General features: G+C 43.6%; 1 protein-coding gene across 1 annotated transcript in view; it reads left to right on the top strand.

Annotated features, from left to right (window-relative positions):
* The first annotated feature begins 9,135 nt into the window (after positions 1–9,135).
* The window catches only part of LOC141427233 (acetylcholine receptor subunit alpha-like), a 59,552-nt gene continuing 47,453 nt past the window's right edge, over positions 9,136–21,234 (top strand). Inside the window, exon 1 of the mRNA XM_074086459.1 lies at positions 9,136–9,443. The gene's annotated coding sequence lies outside the window, so the exon portion shown is untranslated. The remainder of the gene's footprint in view (positions 9,444–21,234) is intronic.

Here is a 21,234-nt window from a genome sequence, read left to right as displayed (position 1 = left end):
CCGCGCTGCGGCTGGTATCGTTGAGCTGCCCGACATTAGGTGCTCAGCGCACAACTCTAAAGGTGAATAAATTATCGCGTGAGGCGCGTGAGGCACGCAACGCCCGGGAGGGGCCGTTACTTTATCGTTTCTTGGAGATACTTTTCCTCAGGCTTTTGTTTTACTTTACTACAACTCTGCACTAATAAAGTATGGAACGATTAGCATTGTTTTCGTCGGCTATGTTTGAACGTTTTCAATTAAGTAAACTGAGTTTGCGTTCAATTGTGCATGAGTGGTGAGTGGCACGAGCACGATGCAGCGAGCGCTCTCGACTGTTGCCGAAGTAATTAGTGGAGAAGAGTTATTCAAATACTGGAGGAGGCGAGTCTGGCGCGAGTGCTCTGCAACTTTGCGAGCGCGAACTTTGACTCGCGTCGCCCGCGCGCTCCGCTATCTCGTAGGACGAACGAAGGTCAGCCCCGCGCGCCCCGCGAGCGTCGCAATTAACGGCTTTGATGTCGCCCGGCAGCTGTTCAACTTTCACTACAATCGAGCCCCCTACGCCCCCGCCGCCCGCCGCCGCCCCCCAATTCGTAAACCGCCAACTCTCCAACTCGAGGGGTTTAACAATAATTTCCGAGTAACTTACAGCAAGAGTACTGATAAACATCGTCGGTCGGCCCTGATCGAAGGAAGCCGCAGCACTGTACTTATTTTAATTTAATGAGTCGAGCGTTACTGCAGCGTCAGCGCGCGGTTAGTACTTAGCGTACTTACTCGTAGATAGCGTCCACGGGAACTGCGGTGGTTTGCATTATTATTCGTGAAAGGTCGAATCGCACAAATATACTTCAGAGGTGAAATGAATAATCTTTTTGCTGAGGTCGGGATCAGCGACCCGCGGTCCTCCACGTAAGCTCACTCGACCAAAAACTAATTCTTTTCTATACCTATCCCTGCTTCGACAAACTCTACCACCCAATTAAATTATTATGAAAATTATGTTACTTTGACTTTTGATTTGTTTAAATAACTACACATAATGTATTTGGAAGACATTTTGCCTCATTTTGCAAATGAATAGGCCAGTAAGTAACAGTAAACAGACATCGCCGGAGATATTTAGATAAAAAACAATAAATTAAAAAAATCAAAAACGACTGCCTTAAAAACCCCCGACACCAAAAAAACGCCAGCTAAATAAGAAAACGCCCTAAATAAAACGCCGACAAAAATCGCCGCCAAAAAAGACAACTAAAAAGTAAAAAAATAATTATGCACTACCTAGCTGTTGCCCGCGACTTCATCTGCGAAGAATTCGTTTATCCCTTTCCCGCGGGGACTATGCTGATTTCCCGCAAAATTTGCCTAAGTTAATTTAGTATAAGTACCTAGTAATATTTTTTTTATCTAAGCGTCGTCGGTGTCGGGGGACCGCTAAGGTAAACAGGAAACTAAAGTGCATATGTTGTATTTTTTAAAGTATTAACCTTATTGTTTATGTATAACTTAAAATCCAACTAGCAGGATCAATCGTGTAAATTGTCATTGTCAGTGGGATGTTATTGAGCACTGTTGATCTCACACTCGAAGGGCCACCTACCACCTGCCCCCCCCCCACCCCCCTCACGACGAGTTGTTGTCGGCTTTTCTGAATAACGTTTTGCAAAAAACAACTTTTTTGTTGTCTTAATAATAACACGGAGTGGATTTTAATTTGATCCGAGCGCGTAGCCCCGGGGAGGCTAATTCCGCCGCGGGCGCAGGCGAGGGGCCCTTCTTTGGTATTATCACATTACGAGCCGGATGAGCCGAGAGGAATAGAATCAACTTGCTTCAATAGCCATCTCGCTAATGTGGAGCGGCGCGGCGCCGGCGGGTGAGAGATGCGGCGCGCGGCGCGGCGGGAACAAGGCAAGGACTATTGCTCCAGAGGTAACTGGCCAAAAAGGGAGCCAATGAGTAGCATGACAATCAAAACGGTTTTATATTGTTACCACTACAACAACCTTAAACAAAAACAAATACTAAAATAAAATATGTCTACCTTATTAAAAATTAAAATGGCGTCTCCATATAATCTGTCCAGCTGCTCTGGAGGATGCAGCATATCTGCTACTATTATTATTCCGAGTCTAAGGTTTGTATGTTCAACCGTTGCAGGGGTAGAATGGAGACATAAATAAAAAAATAAACCTTGAAGTTTGATTTTTTACAAGTATACGAAACCCTTGGTGCGCGGGCGCGGCTCGCACTGGGCAAGCCTTTATTTAAATTCTGACGCTTTCCGTTGGAGCTATTAAGTCCTTTACATTTTACTAGTACGTACAAAGCATTTATAATCCGATCTGCGTTGAGCACCCGAGAAAGAAGCCCGCGCCGCCTGCTCACAGCGCTCTGGCGCCAGCGCCGCCGGCGGCCACGACAGCGTTCAGAGATGTGTCGAGTGAACAAGAACAAGCCAGTGGCCCTCGCCGACCGTCGATCGCGCCGCCGGCGCGGGACGCGGGACGCGGGACGCGGCTGACAGTTCGACAGGGTTTGCGGATCGTAACTTAATTATCAATTAACTTGGGATGATCGCTCTTCGGCACAAACTTGCTCGACTATTTGTTGTTGTGGTCCCATCACGTCCATCGGTGAGCCGCAATCGATATGTTGAATTAGTTATATTCTGGGAACCACGCGTACCGCAGCCACCAGGATCGGTGTCACGGGTGCCGCAAATACCAGACCTAAAGCAAAGTGGTATTCCCGCGTCTTGAAATGTTCAATGTCAATTGATAAGTTGTTCGTACATCAGAGACGAAAAAATAACCGATATATTCGTAACCTCTTCGTAAATGCTTCATATAATCTAAGATGAAAGTGAAAATAAGCTCGCTCGTTCATCACGCGTGTAACCGGCGTAAATTTATGTAATACTGGCGATTACGTGCAGCGGACACCGGCAGGTGCGCGCTCGTAAATACACGTCCGCGGGAAAGTGCTCTCTTTAAATAAACATCGCGGCAAAGTGATCGCCGCCCCCCGGCGCCCCCGCCGCCTCCGCCGCCCCGTTAGACAATGTGGTGCTAATTGATGATAGCCGAAGGCTCCCGCCGCAGCGCTCGGCTGCAATCAGCGCGCTTGTCTGCGCGAGGGCCCTCCGCTCCTCTCACGAGCCTCCTCCACAGAACGCCTCTCCGCGCGGCTTCAGGCTTGGAGAGCCCATGCCGAGACCTCGCTGATGAGTGCCGCCCTGCACCGCTGCGGTGATAGCTTCAGCCACGATTATCAATATCATGCGTGATCATGCAAAAGGAATTGGAATTTTTATTTTATTTAGCGTAGCCGGTGACAGGAGGGCGGCGACGGGCACTGGCAGCCCAATGTTGTTATAGTTTGGATTCCGTACCTAAAGAGTATCAATACTAATGCTAAAGTATATCCTTATATACTTTCCGCCCGCCCATGTCCGTACGTGTGTCTGTCCTTTTCCGTGTCACAGTCTTACAGCGCAAAGCTTTTGAGTAGGTCGGTACTGATAATTTCACAGAGTTTATTACCACGAGTACAGAGCCGTAACGACAACAAACCTAATGATAGATATCTTATCTCTGGGATAAAGCGGAAACTCGGTCGCCCAGGCACTGTATACTTAAATAGAATATGCGATGCAGAATGTGATGTTTCACTTTGTTTGTGTGTACCGGTTACATGAATCTTGCAAGCTAATTATGACATTTTCAGTCGTCCGGATTGATGGGAAAGATACATTCATAGAAATTTGACGATTTCGCTACAATAAGGTTAACATAATCAGTGCAAAAAAAAAGTAACAAAAATGTACTCCCTCAGCTCGTCACGCCTACAACTCTTACGGGTATGATTGTAATATATAGTAGCGCGCTGCATGTCGGTCGAGCCGCGTCCGGCGATTACCTCCCCCCACTCCGCGGGGGGGGGGGGCTGCTCGGCCCTGCACTAATCCGCGGCGTCTTCATGCTTGCACGACACACTCATTGTTGTAATTTGGAGCAACTATGGTGCACCTGCACAGTTCACGCTAAATGAGTTTCAAACTAACTGAAAAGGACGGCATGACACTGAGCTCCACCGTACGGTAGTCATCGAGTAACTAACAGTACATTTTGAAAGTGAATAAATAGATTTATTTATTTCCTTTTTAAAAAAAGACACCATACATTTGAAAGAAAATTATAACAACCACCTTTTTACATTGGACTGAGGGAACCAAAACCGATAGAGTAGTTTCCGGTGACATAAAATATATGTGATTCGGCAAGAAGTACTCGTGACGCTGTACCATCAGCCAAATATGTGGTCCACCACCTTAAAGTTGATAATCGTTTGCGTGTCATAAAACAATAATGCCAATAGACGTGTCTGTCAACTTGAAAGTTCGACTTTAGCGACATGTTAATTTGATAGAAACTTGTTTTAAAATTCAAAGACCACTTTTTTGGCCGATGGTACAACGTTGCAACAGAAATAAAGGAAAGGTCCAAATTGAGTTGGCGTTTTTTTAGGGTTCCGTAGCCAAAATGGCAAAAACGGAACTCTTATAGTTTCGCCATGTCTGTCTGTCTTTCCGTCCGTCCACGGCTTTGCTCAGGGACTATCAATGCTAGAAAGCTGTAATTTTTCACGAATATATAGGTAAACTATGCCGACAAAATAGTAAGTAAAATAAAAAATTCAAAACCAATTTTTTTAGAGTACCTCCCATAGACATAAAGTGGGGGTGATTTTTTTTTCTCATCCAATTTTATAGTGTGGGGTATCGTTGGATAGGTTTTTTTAAACCACTATAACAATTGGGGTGTGCAAATATAACTTTAAAGTGCAATTTTCATTAAATTTCGAATGGTCTGTCAAAGCAGATCAAACATCACAGAGAAAATCAAAATGGTATGAAAAAAAAATATCAAAATATACGGCCTCAGGAGGTATATCAAAATTACAAGGAAAACTATAACGGCTAAGTTTTCTTGAGAATTAGCAGTTTAAGAGTAAATAGCAGCCTAAGGTATAAAATATACCTAAACTTGGAATATTCCGTACAATATACGAAATCCTTAGAAAAATATTACTTAATTTTTTCGTAATGGCTACGGAACCCTATTTCGAGCGTGTTCGACACGTTCTTGGCCGGTTTTTTCTTTGGGAGCATCGTTACGTGTGGACGGTCATAAACAGCGGGCGTTTGAGATTGGATGTGTCGTGCCGCTGAGTCGCGCGATTTAGCACCCTACGCTGTGGGCACAAGGCCACGCCGCCCGCAGCCACCGCCCTCCGCCTGGTACTTGTTCGCTGTTCTCAACTACTGGCGTAGCACCTTTGTAGCGCCGCTACGATCGTAGCACCGTAGCACGCGTAGCGCGGCGTTATGCAACGTGGAATGGCTAAATGGCTGGTATTCGGTTATCGCGCGCTGATCCCTTGGGAATTTTTTCGGGATAAAAAGTAGCCTATGTCACTCTCGGGCCCATAAACTATCTCTATGCCAAAAATCAGGTCGATCCGTCGCTCCATTACGGCGTGAAAGACGGACAAACACACAAACATACTTTCGTATTTATAATATTATAGTATAGTATAGTATGGATTTAAACATACATTTGTTGATATTTATCACCCAAGAGGTTGCTCGCCCCGCAAAAACATCACGCTTTAAGGTGCGAACAAACCGCTGCATAAAAAACGGTGACGGCACGGAATCGCATGCTCTCTACACCGCTGCTTAAAATACGCAAACGGTGTGGAATCGCAGTGACGTGTCGTAAATGTCACGACTTTTGTTCGGTAAAGATCTGAAGTTTAAGGTACGCCACTGCGATTCCGTATTTTAAGCAGTGGTGTGGCGAGCATGCGGTAAAAACGGTGCGCATACGGTGCCTCACTGCGATTCCGTGCCGTCACCGTTTTTTTAAGCAGCGGTCTGGTCGCACCTTTAGTCGTACGATGCCGTCGGATTTGTGCGGAGACCGGGACACGCATTAATCAAATGTATTCACGCGCAAGCTTGTAAAAAAAAACTGAGGGATACCTGGACACGCATTTGATGATTCATTATTTCCGAATGGTTTCTTTGTATGTGCTGTTAGACCTTCATTCTTTCTTGTCAGACTAGATTATTTTTTAACCTCCTGAGTCCTGACTTTTTTAACAAACTTAGCGCTTAAGACCTAGACGTGGTTGACCTGAATTGTTATTTTGGATATAATTTCAAAATTCTTAGAATATCTTTATTCAATGAACAATTTGTACTTTATAAAGTACATTCGGCCGTTATTCTTAGTGTTAATTGGTCCTTTACGTAAGTACGCGAGAGCTCAGGAGGAACCTAAAAAAACAGGAAAATTATTCTTTGAGCTGAGTAAACTGCCGCGTACGCTTTTTGGCTGCAAAAAGTTGAGAATCGGAACGCTCTCCCTCATTTATCAAAGAAATGGAAACCGGCCACCGCGGCGGCGGCGAGTGCAGCGAGAGTGCGTAGCGGAGCGGGCCCGCGCCGCCAACTGGGTCAGGGCCGGGCCGCGGGACACGCAGCCCCCCCCCACCACCCCCCCACGTGAGCCCTTCTACCACTTTCACTTGACACACTGTAGCGTCCCGTCTTTATGCCATCCGATCCTGCTCCTCTTAATATTTCCCAACATCGTCCGCGTGCCCGGCCGTCGGTCCCGCCGCCGCTAGCGCGCACCGCGGCGCCGCCTGCCCGCGCCGTGCACCGGCTGCTGCTGCAGCGCCAGACGCCGCGATGCTGAATGCTTTATAAATGGCGGTCGCTGATCTCGTAATCAAAATAATATTTCATTTGACATGAGATGAATACTGTGATGCAGGGGTGGGCATTCTTTTGGAGCGTGGAGCCCAGGATGGAACGTTCTGACCTAAATTTGTGCTCTTCTCTTTTATTAAAGTACTTATACTCGTACTCCAAAGAGAACTTTTTAAACAGTAAAAGTTTACCATTCATTAAATTATCAATTTTATCAACTAAATCTTACTTTATTTAGTTCCACCCATGTGACCGACACGACGAATTTGATGCAAAATGGAGAGCACATGACTTTACCGGCCGAGCAATACCGACCTGATATTTGGTAGCCCAAATGGCTTCGAAAGAACAGCGCGGTAAATTCCGGTCACGCAATATCTACCCGGTATGAATAAATACCGCTCTAGCATTCCCGACATGATAAACACCGGTATGATAATCGGAGGCCAATAATTACCGATATGTGTTTCCCGTCCCGTTTGTGTTAGGTTCAATTGTTCCAGGACCAAATTAAGTTATTTTATACTTATCAGGTCAAGAATGATCACCGCGGTACGATGCATACCGGACTGATAATTAGTGGCATGGCATTAAATGTGCGTGTCACACGAAAAACAGGGTCGGTATTTCCATGTCGGTATTGTGCTGGCCGGTAAAGACTGTCTCCCCTTGTGGTAATTAAGTGGTAAGTGGTAGGTAGTTCCTTACCGGCCGCATCACCGCGCGTCGCCGGTCGCCGCGCTCGCGGCTCGCACGGGTCACAGCGTTTCGTTTGATCTGCTTTCAAACATTTCCATACATATATTATGTAAATTACCTAACATCAAAGAAATTCTACATAAGTATTTTAACATTTTAACGGCGACGAGAGAAATTTCAACGAATAGATGTTTTAATGAGTCGTTTAGGTAATTAAATAATAATCTCTCTTCTCATGCATTGGAGGCGGGTTTATGAAATAATTATTGGAGGGTAATTAGTGAGATCGGGTCCGTTGAGCGCTGTGGTCGTTAAGCTCAGCCCATTGTTGCGGTGTGTTTTTAACTAGCAACTGCACTCGACATCGGGGCCAATTAACGTGTCTCTTATCAGAATACCCCTAATCTTCAACAATCCCGAACATGTGTTGAAGCTAGCGTCCGGCCGCAACCGGCGGTAACGACCGGGCAACAGCAATACCACAGAAAGTAGACGCTCTGTTCCGACTGTAACTAAAATGCTATGTAACTAAAACACCCTCCGGCGTCTTACGCCAAAGTCGCAAAAAGTCCAGTGTCGAAATTGCGTCCACATCGTAAGAGAACATAAGTAAATACAGAGATAACCGTTTTTCGCTTTCTTGGCAATACGTTATTACTATAAAAACTTTAAAGCCTATAAGGAACTGATTTGCGCTCCAGGGTAGAACCTTTTCACTTCTTCTAAAGAAATCGAAAAATTCAATCGCGAAAGCTCAGATTGTTTGTTAACCCCCGACGCAAAAAGAGGTGTGTTATAAGTTTGTGTCTGTCTGTGGCACCGTAGCTCTTAAACGCGTGGACCGATTTGAATGCGGTTTTTTTATTAAAAAGTATCTAGGTTTTCTAGCGATGGTTTTTAGACATGTTTCATCAAAATCAATATTTCGAATCAATAGGTGTGAGATATATACCAACATTTTCCAACTATTTTACGCACGTGCCCCGTTTGCGTGGAGCTTGTTTACGATACGTTACGGCAGCCGCATCCGGCCGCGTCCAGGACATTGACCGTGAACACTCCTCGCAGATCAACAAACAGATTGGCGGCAGCTTTGATGACTGCTGGCTGAGTAGCTTAGTGGGCGGGGCTCTGAAGCCCATTAGCCAAATTTCCTGATACTTACACTGAAGAAATTGTGGATTAATGTTAATGTGATTGTAATGAAATTATCATTTACAGCTCTTATTTAAGCCGGGTCCGTTGTCCGGTGAAACAACGGACGCCTACAAGCGGCTTAAGGGGGAGGCTTTTGTTCAACAGTGGACGTCTTCCGACTGATCATGATGAACTCTGCAAATTTCATGACATGCTCGCTCATCCGCAACTCGGAGTATGCTTATAGCTGGTGTTGCGGCCGCCGCCCGCCGCCCGCCGCCCGCCGCACGAGCAGGGTCGCGTCTCGCTGCACCGCGGGCGCCTGCGGGCTGCGGCCGGCGGCGCGCTGCCGCCTGCCGCCTGCCGCCTGCCGCCTGCCGCTTGCCGCCCGCGGCGACGCATCGCCAGCTCCTCGCTGCACGTAAAAATCACTTCCGCGTGAGCCTCTCGGGGCACGGCGGGCGGGGGCCGGGGGCGGGGAGCGGTATGCGAGCGGCGCGCGGCGGCGGGCGGGCGGCAGTCGTCGGCGCGCCCTCGCCCACAGCGATCGCCGCCGCCGCGCGTCCTCCGCCAGCCCCGCACTGCCCGCGCCGCCCGCCGCTCCGCTTTGTGACCGTTAACTGTGCTAACGCCATGAATTGATACCTTGGAATTGCAGGCGAGACCGCGTGCCGCCAGGCGTCTTTTTAACGCTGACGCGGACATCGTTCGTTCGCGTGTGACGTTGGAATTGGACGATTTAGTAATGGGTTATCTGTGTTTTCCACTCGAAGTACACACGAGGTACCTCCTGCGAAGCTGCTGACGCGAACTCTCCGAGCCGCGCCGATCGAGCCAGGTGCCTCCCGTGCCCGTCATCCCTAATCCGCAATTTTTACGATCACTCTACTAATATTTTTCTTCGTGTACTCATTTGTCGTATTAATATGCTTCGTTGAGTCTAGCAGCTGGCGTCTCCGGCGGAACGTTACATGTAATTAAAATGTTTAGCATGTATGCGGGCCGACGGCCTCGCACCAGCAGAGTACGCCGCGGGACTGCGATCAGAGCGAGTGTTCGGTGCGGTGTAGATACTGCCGCTGCCCCCAGCCGTGACCCTCTGTCCGCTGACACCGCTTACACTCACTCCAGTGCAATATTTTTCAGAGTCTAACATGATTATTTATTTATACTGCCGATACAGAATACAAAATACCAAACGTCAGATAAGGCAACTCTACTACTTTCCCGTGTCGACCCTACCTAGAGCCAAGATAATACTCGTAGTTTGCCGCTGCATCTAGATTTAACCACCACATCTGACTGTGCCTAGTCTTTATCACACCCAGGTGTCTTATTTCCGGTTCAGCAATTTCTTAGGTTACATTCAGGTGTCATTAGTACTTGAGATAGGAGTTCTGATTTATTTATGTCAGTCATTGTAGAAGCCTAGTCCCTCAAATTAAGTATAATTAATTGTGCGGTAAAAGAATAAAAAATACGAGAAATAATGTATCAAGTATTAGCTTGTGCTGGCGCCTTCATCTACCATGAATTTGGTTTATCGCTATCCCACGGAACTATAATTTATTATTTATTTAATGTCCTTCCTAGAGTCTCAAACTATCTCTATAACAAATTTTATTTTAGCGTGAAGATGTAACAGACAGACAGGATTACTTTCGCATTTATACCTAATATTAATAAAGAAGTAAGGTAAGGGTCCGTAATGCAAACAGAACCAGCAAAGAGACTACCTGACGACGATTGGCAAAGATGTGACAACCGGACAATATATTGGGATCTGTTCAATTAATACACTAACTTACAGGTGTGGAGCTTTAGTTTGAACAAGGAAAAACAAATCAGACGAAAAAAAATAAAAAAAAATACCAAGTGTTTTGGACGATGATTACTTTATTGACCGACCAATGACACTGTTTGAAAGGATAGCCTACTGACTGTTAACGCACGAGTGTAAGAAATTGTTTATATCACGTGATTAACGTCAGGGCGCAGTGACCCAAAGCGGGTCTTGGCCTCCAACACCAGATGACCCCACGCTTTGCGATCTTGAGCCAGCTCTTGCCTGCCTTCGACCTCGAGGTCCAAAAGGTCTTTCAGGATCTCGTCTCTCCAGCGGTACAGTCACGAGCGTTAATTTTGGTCCCATTTAAGGTCGAATATCTGTCATAGTCGGAGTCTGGACACCTTGGACACTCCTAACCTTTAACATTGGGCTCAGATACCTGGTCTTCAGTTTCCCTATTCTTTCTTATCGTTCAGCTGCCGTCCCAGAATCTTCCGCAGAATCCTCCGTTCTGCCACTAGTAGCTTATTCTCTTCTTTGAGCGTTAGTGTCCAAGCTTCGCAACCGGACATCAGGATCATCCCAGCAGTGCCAAGTCGTCAGCGTACCCAATAACCCGGCGCGTGCCATTCAACTCGACTCCCCCGTTAACGTTCAGCACCTTCCCAATGACGCTTCTTCCTAATGAAGATTTTGTTTATATAAGAAAGAAAGAAAAATAAAGAAAATACATTTATTTAACGCCATAAAAAACAAACATAGGAACAAACATAGAGTAATATATTTTGGTTTTTGGAGTGGGAAGATTAAAGCAAACTCCCAGGTCAACGACACAACTGGTTTATTGAGAAACTACCCGACACATAAGAAATAACAGATATACCCACAATTGATGCTATAGGTATAACACACCTCTCCCTCTTACAAAAAAAAAAAAAAAAATACAACAAATAAGTAAGGGCCATTAAGTACTGATATGTGAGATCGTAAGTAATGTCTCAAGTACTCATAATTGAACCTCTTATTATATGTATCTATAGTAAAAAAAAATAAGTTAAACAACAAAAAAGCTTAGTTTAATTATACTATCAATAGTTTAGTGAAACTTATGGCGTTATTACCTACTTATGTGTTTAAAATTTGTTAACAGTAACAAAAAAAATAATAATTTTCTTTGTGACTACAAAACTAAGGCTTACTAGAATAGTATCTACCTACTTACTTAGCTAAAAGTTAGGTGATGTCACAGAATAAGTAATATGGTGTTGTCTTACAAAATCAGTTTTACCATATTTGCATTATTTTGGTTCCTACTTACTACATTTTGGCTAAACGTCAAGTAGCCAAACTAGTACAGCTATCCCATTTTTTTTTGAAAAATAAAATACGACAACCATTAGCTAACACTTATAGGTACCCTTAAAAATACAACTGCGTTTAGCTCGCGGTCGGTATTGATTGTTGGTAATGGTTAATTCCGTGGGTTGCACAATCGTCTCTTGTTTAGAACTCGAAGTGCTCGATGCAGACACGGGGATAACTGGGGCTTCCTCACAGGTGTTCTTTCGTGTGTCAACATTACATGCATCATTGTTGTCTTCTGGTTTATTATTCGTTAACGACTCACGCTTTTTAACATCCGGCTCGTTGATCGGCAACAACTGATCTACGTGACGTTTCCACACCTGCCCGTCGGGCAAACGCACTCGGTATGTCAGGGGAGCTTCCCGCTCGGTGACTGTGCCCTCGGCCCACTTACCGGTCCTCGCGCGGTAGTCGCGCGCCAGCACGGCGGAGCCCACCCACGGCAGCAGCGCATCCAACCGGCTCCGCAACCGACGGCCCAGCAACGCCTCAGCCGGAGCGACTCCTGTCGTGCAGTGCTCACAGTTTCTGTACTGAAATAAAAACTTACAAACAGCTGCGTCAATGTCGACCCCTTCGTGAACCGCTTTCTTCATTGCCCGCTTCACCGATTTTACGGCGTTCTCGGCGGCACCGTTACCCGCTGCTCGATAAGGGCTCGTGATAGTATGAGTGATGCGGTTTTTACTCATGTAGTCTGCAAACTCTGCGGAGCTAAACGGGGGACCTCCGTCACTCACCACCTGCGTCGGTAAACCGAAACGAGCAAAAGATTCACGTAATTTCGTCACCGTAGCTCCGGCACTCGTACCAGACATCTTTTGCACTTCGATCCACTTGCTGTGCGCATCGACTGTAATTAAATAATACTTATTTTGAAACTCAGCAAAGTCGATGTGAAGCCGCTGCCACGGGCGCGCCGGGAAGGCCCACGGGTGCAGCTGCGCGCGCGGCGGCGCGTCGCGCTGCTGGCGGCACGCGGCGCACGCGCCGCACAGCGCCTCGATCTCCGCGTCCAGCTGCGGCCAATACACGTAACCTCGAGCCAAGTTCTTCGTCTTTACGACGCCCAGGTGTCCCTCGTGGAGTTCTCGTAATACCGGTTGCCTCAAACTATCGGGAACGACTACCCTGTGATTATATAAAATACAACCTCCGTCCAAAGTCAACTTATCTTTCCTGTTCCAGTAAGGTTTTTCCTGTTCTACAATATTAACATTTGTAGGCCACCCTTTTAGTATGTAATCGTAAACATTTCTCAACACCGCGTCTTTCTGCGTCTTTGACGCCACCTCCCTCGCGCTAATAGGAAACGCTTCTTCCACAAAATGAACATATGAGACCGCATCTACTTCGGATCCTTGTTTGCGGCCTCCCGACAGCGGCAACCGCGACAGCGCGTCCACATTACAGTTGTCGCTCGATTTGACAAATTCGATATCAAAATCGTAAGCGGCTAATTTGGTAGCATATCGCTGTAGTCGACTAGCGGCAGTTTGTGGTAAACCCGTTTTAGGTCCGAATATGAATGTGAGAGGTTTATGATCGGTCTTAATGATAAAATGCCGCCCGTAAAGGTACTGGTGATGTTTGGTTACCCCTGCAATGATCGCTAAAGCTTCCTTGTCAAGTTGACTGTAAGCGCGCTCGGCTGCTGTTAGGGTTCGCGACGCAAAACAAATAGGGCGTTCCTCGCCGCTCGGGTAACGGTGCGACAGTACACTACCCAAACCGTAACTACTGCTGTCGACTGCTAACACTAACGGAAGCTCAGGATCATAATGCACTAGTACTTTTTTACTAGCCACAATTTTCTTGACACTATCAAAGGCTCTTTCACAGTCCGGGGACCACACCCAAGTGACCTCTTTTCGTAATAAACGGTGCAAACAGTAAATTACTGAGCTCAGATTTGGTATAAATTTGCATAATAGTTTATTAAACCCAGAAACGATCGCAACTGTGTAACGTCCTTGGGGCGGGCGCCTCCAAAATAGCTTTGATTTTATCGGGATCCGGGTGTAACCCCTGTCTGTCGATAATAAAACCCACGTAATTGATGCTATCCTGCATAAAAGAACATTTCTGTAGTTTGACTCTAAGGCCCGAGTCGCGCAGCCGCGCGCATACGGCGCGGAGATTGGCCTCATGCTCGCGACGGTCGCGGCCCGTCACGGCGATATCGTCCAGGAATACCGCCACGCCGCGCAGCCCCCGGAGCGTCTCCTCCATAAACCTCTGAAATTTTTCGGGGATACAGCTCAATCCGAACGGAGTGCGTCTATAAACAAATGTACCTATATGTGTGCTAATGGCTGTACACGCTTGTGATTGTTCTTCTAATAACAACTGTTGGTATGCGTTAGTCAAGTCAATTTTACTATACTGCTCCCCCCCACTCAGTGCAGCAAATAACTCCTCGATTCGTGGCAGAGGATACGGCTCTTGGACTAGTTTGGGGTTAATGGTGACTTTATAATCTCCACAAATTCGCAAGTCACCTGATTTTTTAACCACCGGTACAATAGGTGTACCATACTTTGAATGTTCCACCTTATAGATGGTACCCTCCGCCACGAGTCGTTCGAGTTCCCGCTCGACAGGCTTACGTAATGCTAAAGGCAACGGCCTCGCTTTTATAAACACTGGATCTGAATCTTTCAAAATAAGTGAAATTTTTTTTGTACATGTACCGAGCCCAGACATGAATACGGATGGAAACTCTTTCTGTAAATTTTCAACAATATTTTTTTCGGTCATGTGCAAAAATAAATCGCTTATTTGCACACTGTTAATTTTTAGCTTTCGTAACCACGATCTACCTAATAAAGGAGGCCCACCCTTCTTAATAATAAACAACTTTAAGTCTGTCGCACTGTGTTCGCCTAAGGTAGCATTCACAGTTATATAACCAACGGGTTCAATTATTGTTCCCGTGTAAGAACGTAAACAAACATCATTTGACTGCAGTGTAATGTTTTTGAAAAATCTGACATAACAATCATAATTAATAGTAGATAACTTACTTCCAGTGTCCAGTTCGAAGGTTAATATCTCACCGTTTACCGACACTTTCACTGAATATGGCTTGTCATCTTTACCGCATACATTAAGATTGTAAAGTTCACACTCTGACTCGTCCTCGCTATCCAGGTAGTTATGGCCCCGGGCTCGCGCTCCTCGTTCCGCCGCTCTGCCACTCGTGGGCAGGTTGCTCTGCTTACAGACCAATTTGAGATGGCCCTTTTGGCCACATTCATCGCAAGTATAATTTTTAAAACGACACAAATCCGGTCGATGAGTGCGCCCGCATCGCCAACAAGCGCGACCCGCGTTCGAGGCTGCCGGCGCGCCGCCGCCGCCGCTACCGCCGCCGCCGCGGCCGCCGGTCGGCGCGCGCCGGCCGCGAGCCTCGACGCGGTGCACGGGCTCGCCCGCGGCGCCGGCGCCCGGCGCGCAGCCCGAGCCGCTCGCCTGCGCGCTCCGCTCCGCCGCCTCCAGCGACAGCGCCAACTCCACCGCATTACTATACGTGACCGTTTTCTTCGCAAACAATCGCGATCGCATTTCGTCACTAATCAGGCCGGACACAAATTGATCACGGAGATTCTCTTCAAGATTGCTCTTAAAATTGCAGGTGCTTGCGAGGTGTTTTAAGGCTTGCAAGTATTCGTTAAGAGATTCGCCTGTTTTCTGTCGCCGCTGACGAAACAAATGTCGCTCCGCAATTTCGGAACGCTTCGGTTCGAGATGGTCGTTGACCGTCTTGACGAGATCCTCAAATGATTTTGTCTCTGGATCATTCGGCGCACATAAGTCACACATCAAATTGTATGTCGCCTCGCCCACTACGGTCACCAAAGTTGCCACTTGTAACTCCGTTTTGATTTCATTTAAGGTTATGAATTGTTTCACGCGTCTAATATATGCCGACCACTTTTTACTTGCCAAATCGAACGGTTCAATTTTTCCGATCGGCATTTTATTGATTAGGTACCTAACCACTGTAACTTTACGATTTTAATATTAAAAATAGGATTAACTCGTCGCCAGTAATATATTTTGGTTTTTGGAGTGGGAAGATTAAAGCAAACTCCCAGGTCAACGACACAACTGGTTTATTGAGAAACTACCCGACACATAAGAAATAACAGATATACCCACAATTGATGCTATAGGTATAACACAATAATTATAACATATATATGTATGTAGTAGTATACCAAATCAAATTTAAGTTATTTCAAATGTTGATAAATCTTCGAACCGCTCCCGGTCCTGTTTAAATGTAAAAAAACACACGTCAACAGTTCTCACAAACTTTTTTAACATTAGTAAAATCTTAATTGGAAACTATAAAACCTTTTAGGAGCTCATGGACTGTGTTTAATTTGTACGGCTAATTGTGTCGCTCAACATTCCCATAAGGATCCCTGAACAATAAATAGAAGCTGAACAAATACGCGGTCGACGTCGCGTTGCTCCTGGTGCATTCCAGCTTTAGCGGGATTTCCGTAAATATATTACTGACACCTTATTTGTGTGCGGTATACCAACAAGTTCTTTGCTTTTATATTTAATTTTTAATACAATGTTTACTTTTTGTTAAATGTGATTAGTGATTGGTTTTATGAATAATATACTCCGCAACAGGTTGCTTCGGTACAAGCTATAAATAATTTAAATAAAAATACCATGGGACACTTCACTCCAATTGACCTAGTCCCAAACTAAGCTAACGGCTAACTGGCCGCTTCTTTAGTTAATCTGGTCAATGCGACCACTGGTCATTATCTCGTGGCAGTATAGCGCACGAGTTGCCGTAGAGTAAGCTTAAATACAAACCTTCTCTTCAATATACGTATATGTAGGCCTTTAAATCCAAATGCCTAAAAAAGCATGAAACAAAACAAAAACAAGACCTTAAAATTATGAAACCTTAATTCTAATCCAAAAATCACCTTACATACAAAACAATAGAGTCCAGATCTAATATCTTAAAACTCGAGCAATACATCCATCAATCGATGCCCAACTCGCGTCTAACAAGAATCAAATTAACAATTTATCAATTTGTCGCAAGTCCAAATTACGACGGTTGTAATTTAGACTGTAATCCCTTTGTGGACGGTCGCGTTTGGTCTGGTTGTGAAACAGTAGTGTTGCGGTTGCGGTGGCCATGTGGGTTTTGGGAGGGTTAAAATGTTTTCCGTGTTGACTGTCCGGGTATCACCTGGTTGGTGGACACAGGATACAAGTACAGTACGCGAGAATATCAAAAAAACATAACCCTTCGTGACAGTCGGTTAAAAAGAAGAGCGCAGCCCAAGGTATCGCCAATATTTGGAACAATTATATTTTTTCCTTTAGAAATATAAAATTTTACTCGCAAATGTGATGAAAAACATTGTATGTCGCACGGGTGGTACTAGAATTACGAACATCGACTCATTAAAGCCCTCAGTCTTCGACTTCGGGCTTCTAATAGACTCTCGTTCGTAATTCCTTACTTACCGCCCTTAAGACACAATGTACTATTACCTACTATAATTTAATCTTCATTTAGGCTACGATTACTAATACGATACAAGTAGAAAAATATTGAAAAAAAAAATTGTATGGAAGATTTATTATGTACCTATCTAATATAAGACAGGATTTTTTTTTGTAGCCGTAATATGTTTTTTAGGTTTCTGTAAACTGAACAAGGTAATTTTTTACCATTTTTAAAGACGGTTTCTGTATCAGAAAAAAACAAGACCCTATCTCAGGATAGAGTAGAGGCACGTAGAGGTATCAATGCTGAGCTGTTAAAACATTAGTTTCGTTTTGTTCAACTAAATTATTGTTTAATAGGTCATTTATATTCTTTGTACGTGTTACTCTACTGTATAATTTAATAGTGGCATATTTGCTGGTCTATGTTTCGTTTAAGTCTTATTTTCTTAAGTTTTTTTCTATATTGTACCGTTTTTTGCCCAAATAAACATTAAACATTAAACTAAAATTATTAATACGTATGATACTTAAAGCAATGGTCTCTTGTAACTGTAAAAAAATAAGCTGACGCAAGTTGTATCTTTAAATAGTAGATTGTTGTACGAGTATACAACAAGAGCATAAAACGAGCCATTTTACCCGAGACGTTTATATAGCCACCGAGCCGGTAAATGAAATATCAACAGTGGAAACAATTGTTCGCTTAGGTACTATGTACCTTTTATTGTTCATGCATTAATATAATATAATTATACATTTATAGTTTTATTGATTTATTTGATTATTTTTTTATAAATGAAAAATAATTAAAAAATATATGTACAAACTTCTTTGTTTGTGGCTGTTTACACCTTTTTACTTTATGCACTAGAGCATAAAAAGTCATCTTATGTCGCCTAGATCCAGCATAAATACCAACTTTACGACCATGAGAAGAGAAAACTATATTTTCACAAAAAATCTAGTACGCGGCAAACAAAAAATTGCTATTTGATGCTCTCTATACATACATCAAAGACCATAAAAAAAAAAAAAAAAAATTAATTAATTAAATAAATCATATATGCCTTACAATACAATATAACACAATACAATAACTCTTTATTGTACACCAACACATAGTAAGTAGTACAGAAAACAGGTATATAAATAGAGATTTACTAAGGTAAGCAATAGGTGGCCTTATCGCTTCAGAGCGATCTCTTCCAGGCAACCTTTACAATGGACAAGGGGATTTACGATAAGTAAGGAATAAATTTTAGCAGGTGGTGCAATTTACAGTAGGTTAGAGCAATTTCAAGAATACATAAAACTAACACATACACAACAAATCGAAACAGTTAGAGAAGTAGATAGATAGGTATCATAAAAACATAATAATATTAAATAAGCTAACTATAATAAAATATTCACCTTACGTGATACGCTGAAGCCAATTTAATTAGGATACTTAGGGGCTGTTTCACCATCCATTGATTAGTGTTAACTGGCGGTTAGGTGTGATGCCGTCTCCATTTGTTTCGTTCGAATAGACGGAGACGGCATCACATTTAACCGTGGGTTAACGCTAATCAATGGATGGTGAAACAGCCCCTTATTCTAAGGTTTTAAAAGGTTTCACAGTAGTTTGACGACACCTGAGCCACTGCTGTTTTCTCCACTACGCCTTGACTTGCGATATATTTTACTTGCCCACCATTTCGGAATTATTTTCGTACCTGCCGAGCCCGCAACATATTTAGGACTAGGTATCTAACAAGGAAACTAAAATTTTAATCATATTACAACAGTTGTTCGACTATCTAATGAAGGTTTTCTGTCAGGTGGAATATGGAGTTAGTGTCGTGAAGTCTGTTTGACGTTATAGTCTTGCTTGCGATTGGCTCAATGAGGGCTATCGTTTTTTGTCTCACTAGATGGCGCACTGTTGCGTGAGGTTTTTAAGTATGGCTTTCAAAGTCTGTTATTACGGGCGTGAAAACAAAGTTTAGATTAAAATCATATTTAATACACCTTAAAACCGTACCATAAAAATATCGAGCAACCACAGTGTTGCATAGTCCCCGTTTTGTTCGGAAAAAGGAGGACAAAAGTTTCCGAAAGACAAACTGTCTCAAAACACAGTCATTCATAGCCCCGTAACGCATAATTGCCATAATTAATTTCAGATATTGCAAAATATTCACAAAATTATTCTAATTATAAATAAACCCGCGTAGCTCACCCAAAAGCTATGAGATTTGGCATTTCGCAGACCTCACGCTACACTAGCGCCTCTAGCGGCGAATTCATACGCGATAGCCCTCATTACTTTTATACAGGGCGTCTCTGACCATGGAGCTTTAAATTCAAGGTTCGATTCTACTCACAAAACTAAGCTACTTAGATAATTTATACATCCTCAAAGTTTAACCGCTAAAACAGTGTATCGGACATGGCGGTGTTATCGCTGTCTCTTGGTACGGGGCGGGGCCGTTAAATAATTTTTGACATTTAGTTAACATCTTTAAGATAAACACATGCCAATGTGCCGTCAATTTCGTATTGGTGCATACATTGAAAATTGCATTTAATTTGTATTTAAAAAAATATATAGTGGTTATATTTTTAAAAAGTAGCAAATCAATAGTAGCTCAGGTATGCGAGCAGAATCGAACCCTGGATTTAAAGCCCCCGTGGTCAGAGACTCCTTGTATAACACAAATGTTAACATTGACAAACGGATCGCGTTATTCGCTGGGTGCGAAGTATACTAGGTGGGGGTAATGAAATCTATCGCAGCGCTAATAGTGGCCAAAAGTAGAAATAATGTAGGTTCTGTCATCTGTCATACTCATATGAATCTGTCATTAACAAAGCGATTTGTGTAAACTTAACTGCCTAATTTTAGTAATAGATGTTTGTCTTCTTGAATTATTGAGCAATCCCTGTTTTGTTACTATTATTTAAAGAAACCATTAGAGTAGCTTTATTTTTCTGTTTTACAATAAAAGTACAAAAGTACGACTAAACGTGAAGTAAACAAACCCTGACATAACCAAAATAAAATACACTCTTTGAATAAATTTTACTTGCCTCATTTAATTTTAATGACCGAAAATGAATTCACAGCGCTTTGTCCACCCAAATCACGGTATCACAGTAATTTTGTATTATAAATTAATACGTGATACGAGGTTTGATTTTTGTCACAATGTCGCAATGAAATTTAAAAACGACAGAACCTCAGAGCCAACAAACTTGCGGACGCTAGGTGGCGCTGATGTCGTGCACAGAGCCAATACTAGCGCCAAACAGCCTGTCACAACAACCCTCATTGATTTATAGTACAGTGCGACAAAAATCATCATGTCAATAACGAAACCAACGCAGATGTCTTGCAAAATTTAACTTTTACAGTTCGCCTTTGATAATGTATTTATAACCTAGACAGTTCCGATGTTTGTAATGATGATCGGTTAGGCTTCAAATTACTGTACTACTTACTCTAATATTTTGTATAAAAGCGGGTCTTTTCATGTGTTGAAATCCATTTGGTATATTATATGCGTTAGTATGCCCTCATATACCTCAGTGAAGTAACACACTTCGTCCTCTACGATGTAGCACGCTTCTTGCATTTTGTATAAAGTCGTAGCGGTGCTACACGAGTTCTACAAGGCCACCTAGTAGAAGTTGAAATAAAGAATTTTGATCTCCAATCTTCTGCAGAAAAAAGGTACATTAAATATTTTTTTTGTTGTTTCGTCTTATTTATATTAAATGGTTTTTCTTTTGTAAAATATGTATAGTTTATCGTGTGATTTTTGCAAAAAAATTGAAACCTATGTTTTTTTTGGTGGGTGGGATTTTGGCCAATCTTACTCAAATAATACCGTTCTTATGCCCCGACGTCGGCGCGGCGCGGTGGTATCGGTGACTGTTGTCACCATCTCTTCATGGTATTTATATATATTTGGGAGAAAACTTTCAAATC

This window comes from Choristoneura fumiferana, chromosome 4 (genome assembly GCF_025370935.1).
Source record: "Choristoneura fumiferana chromosome 4, NRCan_CFum_1, whole genome shotgun sequence".
NCBI lineage: Eukaryota > Metazoa > Arthropoda > Insecta > Lepidoptera > Tortricidae > Choristoneura > Choristoneura fumiferana.
This window is presented reverse-complemented; position numbering and strand designations above follow the sequence as displayed.